Source organism: Acanthopagrus latus, chromosome 6, assembly GCF_904848185.1.
Source record: "Acanthopagrus latus isolate v.2019 chromosome 6, fAcaLat1.1, whole genome shotgun sequence".
Classification (NCBI taxonomy): Eukaryota; Metazoa; Chordata; class Actinopteri; order Spariformes; family Sparidae; genus Acanthopagrus; species Acanthopagrus latus.
Window position 1 is genome coordinate 10,328,688 of NC_051044.1, and position 19,155 is coordinate 10,347,842.

General features: G+C 41.3%; 1 protein-coding gene and 1 long non-coding RNA gene across 2 annotated transcripts in view; one reads left to right on the forward strand and one right to left on the reverse strand.

Moving 5' to 3' along the window:
- Positions 1–19,155, forward strand: part of LOC119021913 — a 255,539-nt gene that overhangs the window by 184,985 nt on the left and 51,399 nt on the right. Inside the window, exon 2 of the long non-coding RNA XR_005075799.1 lies at positions 9,176–9,414. This is a non-coding gene — a long non-coding RNA (uncharacterized LOC119021913). The remainder of the gene's footprint in view (positions 1–9,175; positions 9,415–19,155) is intronic.
- Positions 1–19,155, reverse strand: part of LOC119021912 (cadherin-22) — a 169,059-nt gene that overhangs the window by 123,963 nt on the left and 25,941 nt on the right. The window lies entirely within an intron of this gene.

The window sequence follows — 19,155 nt, forward strand, 5'->3', positions numbered from 1 at the left end:
AGTATGATGCTGCTTCATATTTTCTTTTTTTTTTTTTTTTTTATTAACTTACTGCTAGAATAGATTTACAAGCTATAGTGCTCAAGAAACCCATCAGTTTTTGTCATACTGTCCAGTGTTGTAGCTCTGTATTCCCCTTCTGTCTGACAACTTTTAGCTCCTGTCTCTTTAAGTTTAATGCCGATGCAATCACAGGGATTTGACACAAGGTGTTATGTTGTGCACCGGGAGAGTCTCTTGCAGAACAACAAAAGCTGGCAACAATTTTTTTATTTTTGTAAATCACGTCCAATTTCTGTTGATATGCTGATTCTACAGTAATCAAATCGATGCAGTGGGACTTTGTTGGCACAGGGAAACAGACGTTTTACGTTGCCAAAAAGTAAGTGTGAGATAAAAACAACTGAGAAAAGGAGACTGCATTAGAAGTATGAGTTTGTTGTGAGAAACCTATGGCTTGTATGTTTATTTATTCAGATTATATTCTAGTGCAAGGAGCACCTTATAATATGCATCAATAAAATACACGTGAACTCAAGCTGCAGAGGCTCGATGCATGTACCACAGAGCAGTCACCCGGTACCACTGCTGTTTACGCCGTCATTAAGGAGTACTGTGGGGCGATATCACACGCCTGGTTACCCACATCTCTCTAATAGCCTGTCATGTTATCTCGGGTATACAGGTGATTTCTATCAAGCGGATAAGTGGCGCTGGTCGATAAGACACAACTAACAGTCTAACAGCACCGACAGTCCACATTTAAACTTGATTCAGTGAGTGTAAGTGGAAGCAAAAACAAGTAAATAACAAAGCATATTTTCCCAATGAACCTGCTTGTCCGTTTAAAACTACATCACTGTGTGGCGCTGAATGATCCCAGCTCTGTTAACGTCTGTTGGGAAGTCAATACACGAATTAAGACATTTACACCTCGGTTGCTCGGATCTGCCGGGAGTGTCCTTTTCTTTCTTTCTTTCCTTGCTCGTGCCCTCCTGAGCTCACAGGGAAAACATGTGTGATTCAAAGTGATTACATGACGCTGATGTCTAAACTTGTGAGCTGGGCTCGCCTGAGTGCTTTAACAGTTAAGGGTGATGAAAAGTCAAACTGGTTGTAGTGGATAAAAAAAGTGAGCTCCTGGAGATTATTGCCGAACGGTTGCAAGGCCTCAGCTTATCTTGATCCAACAGCAACATGGTGCCCTTCCTCACACAGTCATATATATATAAGTCTACAGTGGAAACGTGAAAGCAGATAAAAAAAAAACAGTGCCAGTCTCACAAACTGACTACAGACATTTCCCTGGGAGATTTCATGCCCGGTGGTGAATAAAACTGTTGAAAGCACTTATTATAGGGAAACAATCTAAACTCTGATGGAGCCATTACTCTACAGTCACTACATTGTGCATAAACATTTACTTGATAATGAAAAAGTTAAAGCAAAATTACGTTTCCATTGCCATGCCAACCATGCCAACACTGGTAAAATCATTGTCAGCCAGATCCTATAAATAACTACAACGGCACTCAGTACAATGTGATTTAATTCAATCAAGCCCAATTCAGCGTCAGAGGAAATGTATTTAGTTCTGCTGGATCCAGATTTTTATTTGGATCCATCCATGACTCTACCAAAAAATAAATCAACCAAAACGTAGGAAAATCTCGCAAAGTTAAAGAAAGTTAACAAACAGGCCTGGATCGGTCCATTGATCTAGATCCACACCAAAAGGTAATGGGCTCTATTCTGGGCTAAGATCCATCCTCCACCCAAATGTTGTGGAAATCCATTGAGCAGTTTCTGTGAAATCATGCTGACAAACCAACCAGCCACTCAACAAACAGATGCAGGCAAAACCATGACCTCTTTGGCGGAGGTCATAATAGCTCAAAGATGACATTTGCCAAGAAAGTGAAAGGGACATGACTGGGGTTAATGTGCAAAGTTGTGGAAAAGCTTGTCTCCGTCTAGTCTGAGAAACAGTTTTGTTGCAGGCCTTCCTTAACATTTTGAAAAACAAGAAATTGTTCTATGATCTGTGGGGATTTGTAAAAGCAAAGATGGGGCAGCAGAGGAAAAACATGTTGGCTAGCACAAATTGAGTTTTGAGAGGTGGTCTCAAATGTAGTGTGACACAAACTATGGGGGCATTTTCTATTTCTGTTGTTCAGTTTTCAAAGAGCATGTGGACTTGTTGACACCAGCCAAATAAAGGTTTCACGAATAAAAACTGTCACTGATAAAATATGAGGGATACATACATAAGGAAACCGATCTTTTTCTCTCTTAATCCCCCCCTTAAGTATTTTACTTTCGTTGAATTAATCATGTGGGCCCCCCCTGAGAGCATCGGTCATGTTCTTCTGTGAAGCGGTCTCTCAATTCCCATGGAGCCTCTCCACCTCCCAGCGTGTATATTTTCTGCTGCATACTGTGGCTCTGAGGCAGTTTTACTGAAATTCCCAGGAGTCAGGAGTCTATTTATACAGGATCCTAAAACAGGGTAGTCATTCTAACCCCCCCCCCTTCCTCCTCACAGCATCAGCTTTGGGTGACAATGCTGACACACAGCCACACGATAGTCCAATCTAATCTTTTAATCGCTCCGGTAACTTCATGTCTTCGGGTGAGTTGGGGCGGGTGGGCTAGCGGTTGGTGGATGTGATATATCGTCTGCAGAGTTGTGATATGATCCTTGAACACATAACAAAAAAAAAAAACACACACACACACACAGGCTCACATGCAGACTTATACACACTGTCCCGCTCCACCCCACCCCCAGAGTACTATGGTGAAGCCTCATGTATCTGTGGGTATTAACAGATCAGCGCAGAGCAGCAGCCACCCTGCTTTAAAGTCTTTTCCTGAGGTAGTGCTTCAGAAGCCTGCTGCAGAGGAGGATAAACGCGCAGCAATCCCCCGGGCCCGGCGCCTCCTCAGCTCCACTCAGCGCTCTCTTTGCTGCCCCCTCCTTCTCCTCCATTCCTTGCTTATCCCCACTTTCCTTCCATCCCTCATTATTTCTATCCCCCTTCTTTTCCTCAGCATCTCGAGCTTTCTGTCCCACTATCCGTCCCCTTCCTTCCCTCCGGCCCCTTTCATATAATTCTCCTTCCCGTGCCTCCTTATCCCACTCCCCTCCCATTTTGTGTCCGTCCCTTTCTCCGTCATTTGCCCTCTTTCTCTAGGTTTTTTTTTTTTTTCCCCCAGACTTTGGGGCTTTGATGAGTGAGGCTCACGGCCCATCATTTGCCTGCTAAAGACTGAGGAGCTGATGGTTACGCATCGTAACCTTAGTTCAATGCGCAAGCGGACCACATGGGGATCCCAAGCCTTGGGCACTTAGTGTGCATCTCCCGAAAGGCCATGCTTTCTCGATTAGCTGATCTGGCTCATGAGCAGTGAGTTCCATGTGCTCAGAAGCTATTTTTTATGACTCTACGTTCAGTATGAAACGGTATATTCAAACATTAACCTCACAAACATGTCCTTATTTATTCAGAGATGCAATTACAATTTTACAACCCCAACTCTTCTACGCTGCGACTGATTTTATGCCGATTCAAACTAAAAGAAAGATTCTTGCTGCTTTAGAGTTATTTAATTTAGAGTTAATTTAGAGTTTATTTCATGACATGAAAAAAAATGTCACACCACTTGTGTCAAATGAATTGAACTTGAGAAATGAAGCTACGATAATAAGTTGAATCAACAGCTGTTTATCCACACTGACGACGGGCGTTAGACGAAGACAAAAATCCAAAGGCAGTTTCCGTGTATTTTTTTTCGACAAAGTTACAAAAGAGAGCGGCCTCTGGAGAGTTTACCATTCCAACAATGCAGGCTCGGCAGTGTGCTACCAGTTCCTTTAGAAACTTAGTTTAATGAATCGAGTGAACTCGGCGCAGCGCATTCATTCAACTTCAAAGAAAAAAAGACTTCAAGCCAGGACAACTCTTGTTAATAACTTCTGAAGTGCTCTGAAAATGAAAACAGAATTTTAGTTATGTACCTTTTATTCCAGCCCTCGTCGTCCCTCCATAAGTGATTGGATTTAACTGAGCAGTAACAAGAAACACTTCTGCCTTGACTAAATTATTGATGTATGAAAATGATAAACAACTGTCGTCATGCATTCTGAGAGAGTGACGTGAAAAGAAAATCTAGTTCTGCAAGTAAAAAAAAACAACTTTTTGGAGCCTTTTTTGGGGGATTCTGGAAATTGCCAGTTCCCTCTCTGTTATTTTATTGTCAGTCAGTCCTCGGGGGCATCCTAAAGATCCTGCAATCCAAAGGCACTGAGAGACTGCTGCAGTCAATATATCGCATTGACACCCTGCCAAGACAAGCAGACAGAATGAGTTCATTACATGTAGTTTTTCAGTCAGACAACAATCGCACCGTGTTCTTTCTCTTTTTGGAACAAACAAAAAGCAATAATATATTCATCCGCTCATGGTGAGGGTGAAAGATTTTCATGTTAGTCATGAGACGACAAAGAAAGGGGGGGGAAGCTAAAAATGGGTGGAGGTTGGCGGTGTTAGCTCGCCGGGGTTGTAATCCCCGTTAAAGACTAAACAGAGAGGGAGGTTAAATAACATGACGCGCAGACAGACAGGGAGAGACGTTGCCATTCGGGCAGACAGAATGACAGACGAGCAGGCAGGGAGACAGACTGACACACAGACCAGGGAGGGGTAAGTAGGCTGAATCCAAATTAAGCTGATCAGAGCTCGCTGTGAGTTAATCTAGTTATGTGGATAAAGGACTTCCCTATGGCTAAAAAACACAGCAAGTTATGACTCAGTGAGTATGCCAGTGTGTGTGTGTGTGTGTGTGTGTGTGTGTGTGTGTGTGTGTGTGTATGTGTGCGTGCGTTTATGCGTGCGAACATGTGGGAAGAGGGAGAGCATGTGCGACTGTCTGTCTCCCAGCGCACACTGTTTGTGTCTGTTTATCCATATTTAAATATACCAGCCGACTCATGAGCCTCGAAAGCTTTCGCAAAACAACCGTTGGTTGCAATCTGTGTTTCGTTTCTCGACTCACTCACAGTTTTTGAAAAAAAAAACAAAAAAAAACAGACTTCCACAAGTGCTTCAAAAAGGGCTGGAGATGTATTGATTCGCGAGGCAAATCTATGCTGATGACAGACAGGCTGTCAAAATCTGACGCGGCCTGACAAGAGCCTCCACCGATGGATTTTGTTTGTGTGTTAAGTCGGGGCATTGTGTGCTGTTTTTTCGCGCGTTCATGCAAGAAAACGAGAGTGTGGCTTTGAACCCCAAGGAGCTGTGACGGAGGGATATTAAGAGGGTAAGGGGTGTTTTTTGTTTTTTTTTAAAGGAGCATATCACGCTAAATCAATCTACGCCGGAAGCTTCAGAGAGTCACGAGGGGGATCACAAGAGTCTCCCCTCTCGTGCGTGCAAACCACTTCAAATGGCAGTTAGAAAGCAAAACAAATATCCAAGTCAATCAGCCACCTTTTCTACATCTCGCTCATCAAGCAGAAGACATCAAGGCCAAATGATTGCAGGGGGATGGTTATCAGCCAGCAAGAAACCCCGGCAACACCGATACAGTTGATGAAATTAGGTCTCAAAGAAGGGGAAAAGACTGAGAAAAAAAAAAAAAAAATTAATACAAATTCAATCAGCTGTGTATGCCGCCTGCATATCAAAGGGAATGGGGTGAGGGGAGGGGCTGAAGTGGAAGGCCAAGAGACTTAAGTTTGGAATAAGCCTCAACTTCAAACAACTCCTGATTTTCATAAAGAAAGCTTTCAGCACACTGTTGAGATAGAGTATGCACGCAATGAAAAAGCATTATTTACCACCGAGAAAAGGAGACGGAGAGCTCTGCAGTTAGTCAAAAAAGACAGAGAAGGGAAAGGGGCAATTTCCCTTTGCCTTCCGTAGGTTGGCACAACACTCCCCGGTGCCGAGCAGAGAAATAAAACATGGGCTGAGAGACATGACAGTATCCCGTAGAAGTGAGAGAATATGCCTTTAAGATAACACGATCAAGGAGAGGGAAAAGGTTCCTTTAGCTGCTCCAGGTTATTCTTATCTGTGTATGGAGCCAGACTGAAGTGAAGCCCTGTTAAATTGGTCTATCCAATACAGTGAGGCTGACGACTGAGAACGTTTGCTGTTGATATTTAAGTCTCACGGACGGAGGCGAGTCTCACAAAATAAGGAAAAGGGAGATGCAGCTCTGGCAACAACACCAAAGCCGTGCAACACTTTTCACATATTTCACTGTAAGTGATGCCAATGTATTCCGATGGAGATCATAAAGAAATATCTACAAAGTGTATTCTTTTAGTTCTGGTTATGTATTCACAACATATGCATTTATAGTTCAGATCCTGATCATTACTACACTTAGGGTTATATAGGGTTATATATATATATATATATATATATATATATATATATATATATATATATATATATATATATGTATATGTATATATATATATGTATACATAGTGATTTAGTGATAAGATATATAGTGATATATACACATAGTGATTTTACCAACCAAGATTACTAAGAGCAATGCATGTTTTATATAGGTTCCTTATGATATCTGACATTTGTAATACATTAATACATAATATATCACTAACTGGGCAACTTTCATACTCGTATGCATAAATAACAATACACTGTCCACACTGTTTATAATTACACTGTACATATTATCTGCTCTAGTGCTCCTTCTTACCTTTTTATTATATTATTTATTTACTACTTTTCTCATACAAGCAGACTGAACATACTACAAAAGTTACAGAAGCTTTTATTTGATGCACTCTCACACTCAACAGTCTACATACTATGCATACATCTGGCCCGACGTGTTGCCTTTTTTTAGTACGGGAGCTTAAAAGCTCACCTGCACCAGACATCTACTTCAAAAACACCTTTGCCGTTCATATTTTTCCAGAAGTAAACACATCAAGTCTCTTGTGTGCGTGTGTACAAGCATTACCCTGTTGCTCCTGCAGAAAGACCTCATTAAGCTCTTTGAGGCTGAGGGCGCCTCAGAAAATAGCAGCTAACAAGAGATGAATGACAGACGGGCGTCTTAGCCGAGTTACTTTTTTCCACAAATAAAAGCTCAGACTTGATTTCAGAGGATCGTATTGATTATTCATCTTAATGATCGGTATCTGACGCACGTGCACCACAGATCTGTGCGCAATGTCTGAGCTCAGACGCTCAAGAAAATAAATGGGAGTGTCTCTTTCCTACTATCTAATTGAGAAGCGATGCATCCATTTGATAGACGTCTTTGTGTTTTTTTTTCTTATCTGTCTTTTGTACAAACATTGTTTTTGTCTCTCCAGCTCTCTGTTCAGACAGTTGTTAACAGGCATGTGTTTTGAAAGCAAGGACACAAACAGTCTAACTCAGCCATTGCCCAATTTTAGATAATTATAGATGAAACTAACTGCAAGTAATATTCTCAAACAACCCAACTGCCGGAATAAATGTCTGTATTATACGCTTCTCTTCCTTTTACTTTTAAAATGTTGAATTTATGGTTATGTGTCATATCACATTGGATAACAAAAAAAAACGATAAAACAAAACGCTTGGTTAAAGGTGTAATTGTAGAATATGTCCAAATGGTCAATATAACTGCTGCTCTTTGCTAGCTGTCCTTGGCTGAAGCTAGCTACCATTGGCTAATTAGCTCATGGCTCAGTTAGCTGTGGAGAGCAGGACTTAAAGGGATATTCTGGTGTAAGTTTAATCCATGGTCTAACACACTGTGACACCAAGTCAACCACAGGAATGGAATGACCGCACGATAACAATACACTGCAGTATATGCCTCCAGCAAGAAACCGCCATCAAAAAGCCACAAATAATGCTTAGAACAGCACCAAAGCTCAGCAACAGTACAAATAAGGTCTCAGCACATAGTCTGAGGCATCAAACCTCTGCTAGTTTAGCCAGATTACTATTGAAAAGACATCACAACTCACCACCACCTCGACTTCTCCACAACAGTAAGCTGCGGCAGGAGAGTGGTGAGTTGTGTTCACTTTACAGTATAATTCCAGCTAAGCTAGCAGATGTATGATGCCTTGAACTATATGCTGCGGCCCTTTTTGTATTGTTGCTGAAGTTTGGTGCTGTTCCAAGCATTATTTGTGGCTTTTTGATGGCGGTTTCTTGCTGGAGGCATATACTGCAATGTATTGTTATCGTGTGGTCATTTCAGAGGTTGCTAAAACTATGTAAGCAAGCGGTCTGCAAACTTGATCTCTCGAGGGGGGGGCTCTTACTCTGTGTCACGGTGTGTTAGACCATGGATTAAATTTACACCGGAATATTCCTTTAAGCAGGGGCCGGAAAAAATTGTGTCTAAAGCGGGATTATCTCTCACAATAGGGTAAATGGGTCATTCACTTGTTTCTGAAACTTGTAACCCTTTCATATAATGTTGTTATGATGTAATGGGATTTGTATTTACATCAGTGGTGAGGCATTCAGAAACTGAATGAAAACTCCCAAACAATGCTCATTTCCACATTATGTTGCTTTAAAAGACAGCTGCAAAATGTCCCGAATGGTCCCTAGCATCAACCAGTTACAGTGTTTTCTCAGTAGCTCATATGCAGAACATGTAATCTGAAAGTTATATAACAAGTATAATAGAAATGTTGACATGAAATGTGATGAACTGTACACATTTAGCATATGTTTGGTTAGTAGAAACGTTCAATGCTAACATCTTTTTGTAGCGACGGGCCGGTTCAAAGCAGAAGCACACGTGTTTGCACATCTGTGTCTGTTTGCCACCTTTGGTGCGTTCATCCTACATGTGAGGCGGAACTCTCCGAGAAACATTGTGTAGATACTGTAGTTAAAAGATGTTTTATGACAGTCAGGACACAGTTCCTGGCGACTTAATGTGGCAGCACGGAAGCAAATCCTCCTCTTGGGAATGGGGCACAAGTGCTGCAGTTTATAGGGCAGGCTGGTGGTACAAAGTACATTTTCTACAATCACTGCTTCTGTTAAGACAATGTGACTTGTGTCTCGCCGGGGAATAATAAGAGAACAAGGTGTAACTGAATGTCTCACTCAGCCTCCATTAATCCTCGCTTTTGTCTGTTTGCTCTTCCTCTTGTCATCTCCAGCCTGTGATCATCTCCATTCTCTCCTGCTACCTCTGGGCATTACTGTACCTGTGTATCTGCCCGTGAGTAAACCTCTTCAAGTCCATGCCAAACGCTAGATGATGAAAGGCACTTCTCCTTCAAACGTGTCGGAATCTCACAGCCAGTGAACAAACTACGTATAGGCAGAACAAAAGGAATAAAAAGGTTCGAGCCATCATCGCGAGGATGACCTTTAAAAAGACTCACCGTGCGTTCAGGTAAGAGAAATGATCAGTGACAATGAACCCCATTTTCTCCAGGACCAATAATTAACCATGCTCCCGCCCGTAATATTAGTTCACACTTTTTTTTTTAGGATTGGAAATTGGGATTGCTGAATTTTTAATTTTCTAAGTTAAACAATAGAGCAAAGCCAAAAGCCCTCGCACAGCAGCATGCACAGACTGGGGCCCGCGGTGTGAAAATGAGCGATGACATTAAGATTTCGATTAACATTTAGATTAACCTCACTGTATGGGAAGGAATTAGTCTGAAAAGGATGTCACTAGAAAACAAGATAATCTATTTGATGCTTTTAGACGGATATGAGGCTAAATGACTCCTCAAAGTGATGCTTTTATGATCACGGTGGCATTTGAGGGAAAAGACCATCAGTGTAACAGCACCGCGGCGTCCTCAAGTCAACTATTCTTTTTTTGTTTTTGTGGGGTTTTTTTTTGCTCTGAAGCTTTGACATAATTTGACTGTCTGAGGAAACAAATTATCTAGAACATGAGGCACACCATTTCCATTCAACACGGGAAAAAAAAAAAAAAAATGAATGGAAATAGGATGATGATGCAAATTCTTTTTTCACTTCTGGAGATTCTATTTTTTTACAGGCCCGGGCCCTGTTCTTCATACAAAGATAACAGAGGATCATTGTTGAGGATTTGACACGAAATCGGGAGTTTTCAACATCTTCAAAGGGAGATAAAAATATATCCGCACTGCAACTGTGCCAGGTTTATTAACGTCGAGCCGGATGATGACTGATGTTTTAGGATGAAACCCGGATAAGGAGTCATTTTAGGAAACAAGTGTCCCCTTTTTCTATGAGGGATGATAATTTTAGATTAGAAGGTGTAGGTCCTCAGAGTCTGCTGGTGTTCCTATGAATGTATTCAATATATTAATGTGTATTTAATTTTCACACTTAGGAAAATACTTCTATATGATAGATTACAGAGCGACATAAATGGATACCATTAAGAAAAGAGCCAACCCTTAAACAGAAAAGATATGAACTTGGTTAAAATCTTCAGTGTAAAGGCTGCCTCAAACATAAAACATGACATTTAACCAACATTATGATGGGGTTTTGTCATTTAAACTGTAGAATTTACAACTCGTACGTGCGACTTAAGTAAGTTGGAATAAGTTTACTGACTACAGATGTCTTATCTGTGTGCCACTGTCTGCTGAAATAGTGTGTGGCTGAATCTACTCAATGTTGAACAAAACTGTCAAGGTCTCATCCCATTCACTCGTGGAAACGAATTATAAAACAGCCACTGAAGTGCGGAAACATTGTGGAGCAACAATACGGAGCAAAGAATCACAAACAACATTAATGTGGGAAAACAAATGTCAATAAAATGTATGCCCCAGTCAACGGCGTCACTTTGCGTTGAAAGCTGGTGGAGACACACAGTTTGAGCTCATGTTGAAAAAGATGGGTACAAATGGGCTTCAACATATGACATTTTAGGCAACGGAACTGTAGGATCAATATAGGTCAGACTTGATCAATCCAACAAGAAACATGCTGCATCATGGTGCATCAAGTAGCGGTCATGTTATACAATCAGTCGTAATTTGTTGAACTCGACTCGGGAATTCTTGTGAACTCCCTCTCTATTGTCAAAAGGCCACATGTTATTCAATCCTAGAAAAGTAGAGTACGTAAAAAATGATGGGTACAAAAAAATGGGTTTAAAAAAGTGGCCTCCCTTGTGTAGATGACACCTATGAATGCAGTGTGTGTCTGGATGCTCCCCAACACACCTAATTGCAATGAAATGTCCAGCACAGAGAGGATCAGACTTTCAACTCATTTTGGCTTTTCTTCAAAATAAAAGCAGACTGTGCATTCAATAGAACTTCATTCAGGACCAATGAATCGATCCTTTGCCTGCATTCAAAGAACCACATTAGCTGTGTTTGAGAATAAACAGGCAGCCTGATGATCTCATGTCATCTACATTAGTTAAGTCATGTTGAAAGAACAGGGCCCTGGTCTGTATTACTGAGTTTTCATTACTGGCTCCTACAGTCAGAGATAGTTGGAGGTTGCCCTGCACCTTTTATCTCAGATTTCACAGCGGAGCATAGCTCCAATCCAGATAGACTCAGATCATGGCTAAGATACTGAGGCACAGGTAGCACAACACACACAGTCACTCAGTTATTTGTTGCAACTGGTGTGGACTGTGAATGAGAACAATGTACAGCACTATCATGGTCTTGTTCATTTGTCTTGCATGTACAGTTATTAGTTGTGCTTACAGAGGAGGTCTGCATGGTGGCCTTGCACTTAACTGCCAGGCAGTAGCCATAAGAGGAAAAAAGGGCCAATTAAAGGAACCATTCGTCAAGAGAGCGCTACTGGATCTGGACGTGACAGGCATACATGCAGAAATTGAACTGTGGGTAACCTCTGTTCTGTTTAAAGGTTTCACCAACACATCTGGGAGAAGGGTGGCGTTGTCGGAAAAACAACTTTTCAATAATTAAATTAGAATCAGCCTCAGATGTTAGGCTGTGGTCCAACATTTCACTGCTTCAATATGCTTTTTTTTTCAATCATGTGATTGCCTGAGCTCTAAGGTGTATATAGGACAAGCCACTTCAAGATGAGAGACAAAAAAAACAGGTCACTCTTTGTCCAGTGTGATATAAGAAAACCTGCTCATAATGGCCGGCCTCCTTGGTGAAGGGCAAGTTGTGGAGAGTGTTCGGTTCTGATGAGAAAACAACTATGGTTCAATTCAGGGGCTGATGGTCTGGAAAAAAAAAAAAAAAACTCCCCCTCCTGAAAGCCTTTTGCGAACGGCTGTCGAACAGAAGACATGTGTCAAAAATGTGCTTCCAGTTTGATTGTCTGAGGGCTCCCTCTTTTTCCTCTACCCTCCTCCCTTTTGTCTCTCCGTCTCTGTAGCTGTCCGTCTTCCTCAGCCCCTCTGAAAAATTCAACGCTGTAGAAAGAATGGCCCACAAACTGCTTTACAAAAATGGTGGAATGACAATGGGCCTGTTAAAACCACTTGGCCATCCTAATGCTCATCCTATTGACTTTATTGATTTCCCATTCTGCGAGCAAACCTCGCAGTCCTGTGGAAGCAGGAGGATCTGCCTCGCCTCTCGGCGATGGTCAGTGAAGTCAGTTCAAATAGATACATGGACCAGCACACGCCCAACGCATTCGCACACACACATACACACACGCCCCGTCTATGCCTGAAATAGCTCTGCGTTCAAAAGCAGCAGTGACCAAAGTCCAAAAAACTTCAAACTCCTCTCACATCAAGCCCTGCCAGTCAAAGAGAAGAGAAACCTTCAGACGCCACAGCGAGTGTCTTGTCTCTTAGCCCGTCTACTGCTCTGCCTCTTTTCCACTTCACTTATTCTCCCGTGGTAGCCAGAGGCTCTGACCTTGTGTAACGTCCTCCAACTAACTGGCCCCTCAGACAAATCTCCCCGCTAATGAGAGAATGTCACTTGTTAGCTGGCACCATTAGCTCCAGCTGCTTTCCTCCAAATCCACCTGAGAGAGCATGTTGCCCCCTAATGCATGGACTGCCACACTGACAACTGAGAGAAAAAGCCACAAATACAGTAAAAACAACCACATGTAAACAGTCACGCAGACGGATTCCTAAGGTCTTTCACAGACTCCACAGCAAGGACGCCTCGAAATGCACTGAAAATCAACTCATTGATGTCTGTTATTTCACTGTAACACAGAAAAAAGAGAAAAAAAAAATGAGCTGCCTGCGAAGGAAACAAAAGCCATGAGGGAAAGATTGAAGAATCAGCGGATTACAAGACAAGGGATGTGTAAGTACTATAAAAACGGGAACAGGCTAAAAACAGCTGAGTTAATGAGATAAAGATATCAACCAGTCTCCAAAAAAATAACACTGGGTGGCAATGGCTGTTTGAAGTTTTGACACAACATGCAAGAATGTCTACAAAGAGGCAAACAGGAGAGCACCAGTGTTAAAAAAAAAAGAAAAGACAGAAAGCACTTGAGCATCGTCGCTATGTGTCACACGGGCTTTGAAATGAATAGACGGCTTTCAGTTCGACTTTCCATAAAGCTCATGCTCTCTGCTCCTTTTCTCCTTTCATCAGATTTGTTTGCTGCATTGAGGTTAAAAATAATACAGCGCACCATGCCTAACGTCAGACATTATGCTTTATTGGTAAAGTAATGAGATTCATCGACTGCTCAGCTCCAATTTAATACAAAAGTCTGCTGCGAAGAAAATCCTGTATATTGTAATCATATGTGCTGCAAAGTAAGTAGGAAAAACACATTTGAAAAAAAAAAATAAAACTTAAGCTGTCAACAGCAGGAGAAGAGATTTGTAATCAGGGTGTTGGTGTTGGTGTTGTAAGAATGGATCAAACAGTTTTAACTGGATTACGTTAAAGTGAAAATATACATTAAGAAGCCAAGATATTGACGGTATGCTCGTGCCCAGGACAAGATGATCTCCGAAGGTAGACTACCCAAGACACCTGAACCGGTGATGAGTCCCCGTCCACAGGTTGTTGAAATCCTTCGAAAGTTTTTGAATTTGAGGGGAAGAAAATCAAGGCCTTGAAAGGTTTTGAAAACAGGCTGAAACACTTGGGTCATTGAAAGTGCTTCAAGCATATATTGTGTGCAAGAGTAGCATGATTTCATTTCTATTTCCTAATGTTAGTAAATAGGCTATGCTCATCATGAGTGTTTCCCACAGTTTTGTACTATCAATGTAACTAGGCCTGGCTGATATATCAATATTTTATCTTTAATATCACCCCATGTCAGTTGGTTGGTTTGCGGGCAGGATTTCAAAAGTACTCAACAGAGTTCAACAAAACTTGGAAGGAGGTTGGGTCCCGGCCCAGAAGAGACCCCATTAACTTTTTTGTGCAGAGCTGGATGAAGGGGCGGATTTCTTTTCTGCTATATTTAAGTATGGTGACACCCTTGCTATATTTAAGTGTCTGGTATCTATGAGTGAGTGGCTCTATATAAAAAGATGAATTGACAGTAGCAGTTTTATTTAATACTTGATTAGCCTTGATTGAATCAAAAGGGACTGTTGGTCCTTGGCAGAGGTTTGCACTCTACTGAGTGTCGTGACATGAAACTATTAGATTTTGGGTGTTGTATCATGATTAAGCACAAGTGTTGTCTTTTCCTGACTTTAAAAGCTGCATTACAGTAAAAACTTATGGATCAATCAAGACTGATATACCTGCCTTTACCCTCTTATTCATTATATCAACATTACTGATGATTATTTATCAAAGATCTCATTCTGCATTCTGTCAATAGTTTCAAGTATCAATCATCAACAGTCAATTGTGAGGCAGGAAATTCTAGCAATATTGTTATTAAGGCTTTTTGGTAACAAACATTGTCACATTTGATCTTGTTGCCCAGTTCATCATGTACGAAGTGCTGGATATATATTTCGTAAAAAAGAAATCTCAATATTATCTTATGTCCAAACACCACACGGTTGAGAAGCACTCACACATCCCAGCCTGTTTCTCCTTTCAACTAAGGTCTGGGACCTTAAGCTCCCACTTTGTCAAATTTGTAACAGTAATTAATCTTGATCTGTGTCTCAGACTACGCCATACTGGGTATTTGAACAGTCTTTGAATTAAAAAGATTTGGGGGGGGGGGGAAACTTGGAAGGATATTTTTCCCTCTAATATGACAAAGCCAACCACAAGCAGCCCTGCTTATTGTTATGATTGTGCTCCATTACCACATTGCTTTTGTCAGAGCTGGCACATGGAAGAAATAACAAGAGAATAAGCATAATACGAGCACAGCCCCGACTAATCACAGCCTGCCAACATCTAAAAGTCGCTCTGCCTGTCTCTGCAGTCAGTATTCACCACACTGGGAGCAAAGTCACACAAAGCAGACACGACTATTGCTCCAGTGTCAAAGTATAACTCTACAGGATGACACCCAAAATGCACTTCACCTCAGTCATAAGGGTTTTACCTTCATAATGTGATTAAGGGAGGTCTTTCGTTGATGTTTTAAAAATCTTTTATGATCTGAACCTCAAATTCCACAGCCTTTTGAAAGAGAAAAGCAGAGCTCTGAATGACCCTGTCGGAACATCCAATCATCGACCGTCCAAATGGAACCATTGTTCGACTGGAAAACTCCACAAGTAGCTGCAGGTCCTGTGGCTGCCGCATTATGAAGAAGATGACAGATGTATTGTAAGTGGTCTTTCAGACTTCCCTGCCTGTTCGACTATGTTCTAACTGAGTGCTGCCTATTACCGCGTACCGTCTTCACTGGTGGATCTATAAAACCAGGAGAGTCAAACAAGTTCTATGAGGTACCTTTGCAAACAGAAAAGACATTATTAGCAACATGTTGAGAGTGCACCTGCCTCACAGCAGACACAGTGCAAGCACTCATCTCATGATTCACAAGGTCTTTTATGTTATGAAGTACTTGCTCTGAGAGAAGACAAACACTTATTGTGCAAATATAAATAACAAAGAGCAAACAGTTGGAGGGTTTGGGAAATTATCATTGACATTCTGAATAAAAGTCGGGCCTTAATTAATTCATGAGAATATATTTGTGCAACATAAATAAATTATCTCACAACAAAGTATAGCTGAGCAGGTTCTGCAACAACAGCACCACATTACAATTTGAATAAATGATGACAGATTTTAGTATTTTATGTTCATTCACAGAACTAGACTTGCACAAGAAAACCAAATCTAGAGTTCAAAAAGTCCAAAGTGAAAGCATATCGAACCTATATTGCCCATCCATCATGTTACATCGCAATGGTCCATTAGTTTTAACAGTTTTCACCACATGCAGTGTACAATACAATCATTTCAATAATTACACTTACTAGAACCATAGAACCAACCCATTATGCATTGGATTACATACATTCTTAAAGCTGTTAAATCAAAGTGTATACAAGTATATACAAGTAGACAATGCATGTTTGATCCACACATATCTTATTGATTACAAAACTTTCACTAACATAAGGCAGTCACACTTCGGTCATCACACGTAGAGACTTGAGACTCCACTCAGACTCACAAGGCATCACCATGGCTCAGCTCAGCACAAAAAGCTATCTAACATTAGCATTCCTTGATAAGATTATTGTCAGCTGAATAATTTGATAAGATTAGTGTTCACTCCCCATACTCGCGAACACATGGTGCTTGCATCATAGAATGGTCAGGTTACTGAATGGTCCATGTGCTGCTGCCACTATGTGCTGGCCAAAGTTAAGTAGGGCCTCACTACTTGTTCTGTATTGCAGCAGCGTGTCCATGTTACAACGCAAAATACAGTGGTGAACTCTAAAGGAAAGCTTTCAATGTAAGAGTAAGGCAGATCATGCCAAGAAAGGTAGCGTGATCTAAAATAACACAGCCATAGCGGTAGCAACTGTATGTCTGCTGACTGTCATAACAGACTTGAGACTTGACTCTGATTTGTAAAAAAAAACTTGTTGGCATCTGTGATGTAATATTGGAGACCTGATTTACCTGTTGTGCCACCAAATAAAGAAAAAGAAGCTAGGAGTTAGACCAGGATGCACTGGTGGATATCAATGATGCTACCAAAGCAGCACAGTAGATACGAGAGAGGTTGAACCACCATTTTAACTATACATCTTTAAATGTACCAGTCACAGCTGAGAATGACTGAACAAGTTAGCTGATTTCACACATCTCCTCAGTGCAAATCAGCCGCCTGTTTTGTATCCGGAAGCAAATGTTGTTGTTACTGCGACGTCATAGTGATTCGGTTCATAGACTTTGTGCAGCAGGTGATTCATCCAGCTCTTACAGCTCGCTTAGAGGTGGTTTGGGCTAATAATTCCAAAAGTAAACAGCCTCTCTCTCTCTCTCTCTCTCCCCCCCCTCTCTCTCACTCTCACACACACACACTCTGATTAAATTAAGGCCAAGGTCAAGATGCATCTTACTCATACACTCGTACTGCACCGAGCTGTGCAGACTCATAGAAATACTCAGGAATAAACCATTTGCATTGACAGTGTGAAGAAGAAAAAGGAACAGGTCATACAACTTACCACTGTTGCATAACACACTAAATTATTCACTGCCATTTTTCTTACAGAGAGAGATTTTTTGTAAAAAGGTGATACAGGGCTTAATGAAAAAGCCACCTGATAGACGGAGGTGAGAGGGGGAAACTGCCAACCAGAAGCTCGCCAGGTTGTACCCATTCATTGTGCTGCATTGTTTTTTCTTTCTCTCTCCGGTGCAACGCTCTGAAAACTTGTCCCAGGAGAGGTGACCTGCTTATGTAGTGTGCTTTCCCCTTTAACCTAGCTGTAAGCTATTCTCACCTGTCAGATCACTGCCGGGATGTGCGCTTATGAGTGTGTGTGAATGTGCCGCTGTGTGTGTGTGTGTGTGTTGGTGTGCCAGCATTTGTGTGCACATGTGGGATTGTATTCATTTTCCTTTTTTTCTCATACAAGAGGAAAAGCATTTTTCTCAACCCCTGTCAACAGCCCAAAGCCATTCAAATGAAGCTTCACATTTTGTATTTTTTTTTCAATCTTCCTATGCTTCTTACACACACATCCATATACACACACACACAAACACGCGCTGATTACTGAGTTGAGAGTTTGAGAGCACAATTATGTCTATAACCACCGCAGTAATGGATAAGGCAAGGGTTCTCAGGAAGTGGTAGTCACTACTCTGAGGCCGAGGTGTACGGCATACGCGTGACAATGTGCTCCATATATTTATATATTTCAGCACTGATGTGTGTGTGTGTGTGTGTGTGTGTGTGTGTGTGTGTGTGTGTGTGTGTGTGTGTGTGTGTGTGTGTGTGTGTTCATACACCCGGTCCTACGTTATTTACACACTCTAGTTCTCAAACATTCAATCAGAGGCAGAAAATTGAATGTTCTTTATCTTCCACAGCCGAGCTCAGGTGCAGTTTATATTAGAAAAACACCACTAACTCCATCTACTCTCTATTCATCTGCCTTTTACCCTTCTGTTCTGCTGGTTTAGCCCAGTGTGATCATAACTGTAATTGAAATTTACAGTAGTGGGACTTGTATGTTTAGAGGTGATGTTAGGGCAGCATTATTTATGGGAACCGTTCAGGCATAATAAAACGGTGTTTACTCAAACGGGTATGCAGGACACGGTGGAGGTCATGCAAATTGGCAATATGCATATTGTATATGTATGAGTAACATGTCTAAGGAGTTTTTTTTCAATAATTAAAGAGAAAACAATCTCATGTGCTGCAGAAAATTGCACAAGTAGCTGCAGGTGATGTGTCGGCTGTTGATGACGATACAGAGCTCTGCAGCATTACAGAGGTTTTAATGAGCATTCACAGCTGGGACTTGAAGTGTCTGACGTCTGAGCTTCAGATAAAAAAAAAAAAATCATACCAGATTTTTACCCCCAATATTCAGTAATGTTTTTACATGACAACTACAGGATGAGAAAGGAGTATTTAATGTGCTTACAACAGCAGACTACAACAAACCAAATACCTTTCATCACCCTCTAAAAAAGATTCAAAGGTCTTCTCCATCATGGGCTACTGTGGCAAAGCCCAGTCTCACACATTGACAAACATGTTATAAAAGGAGTTTTTTGACCGGGGACTGCAATGTTTCAACACTTGTAAGGGTGATACCAATAGGATTTTTTTA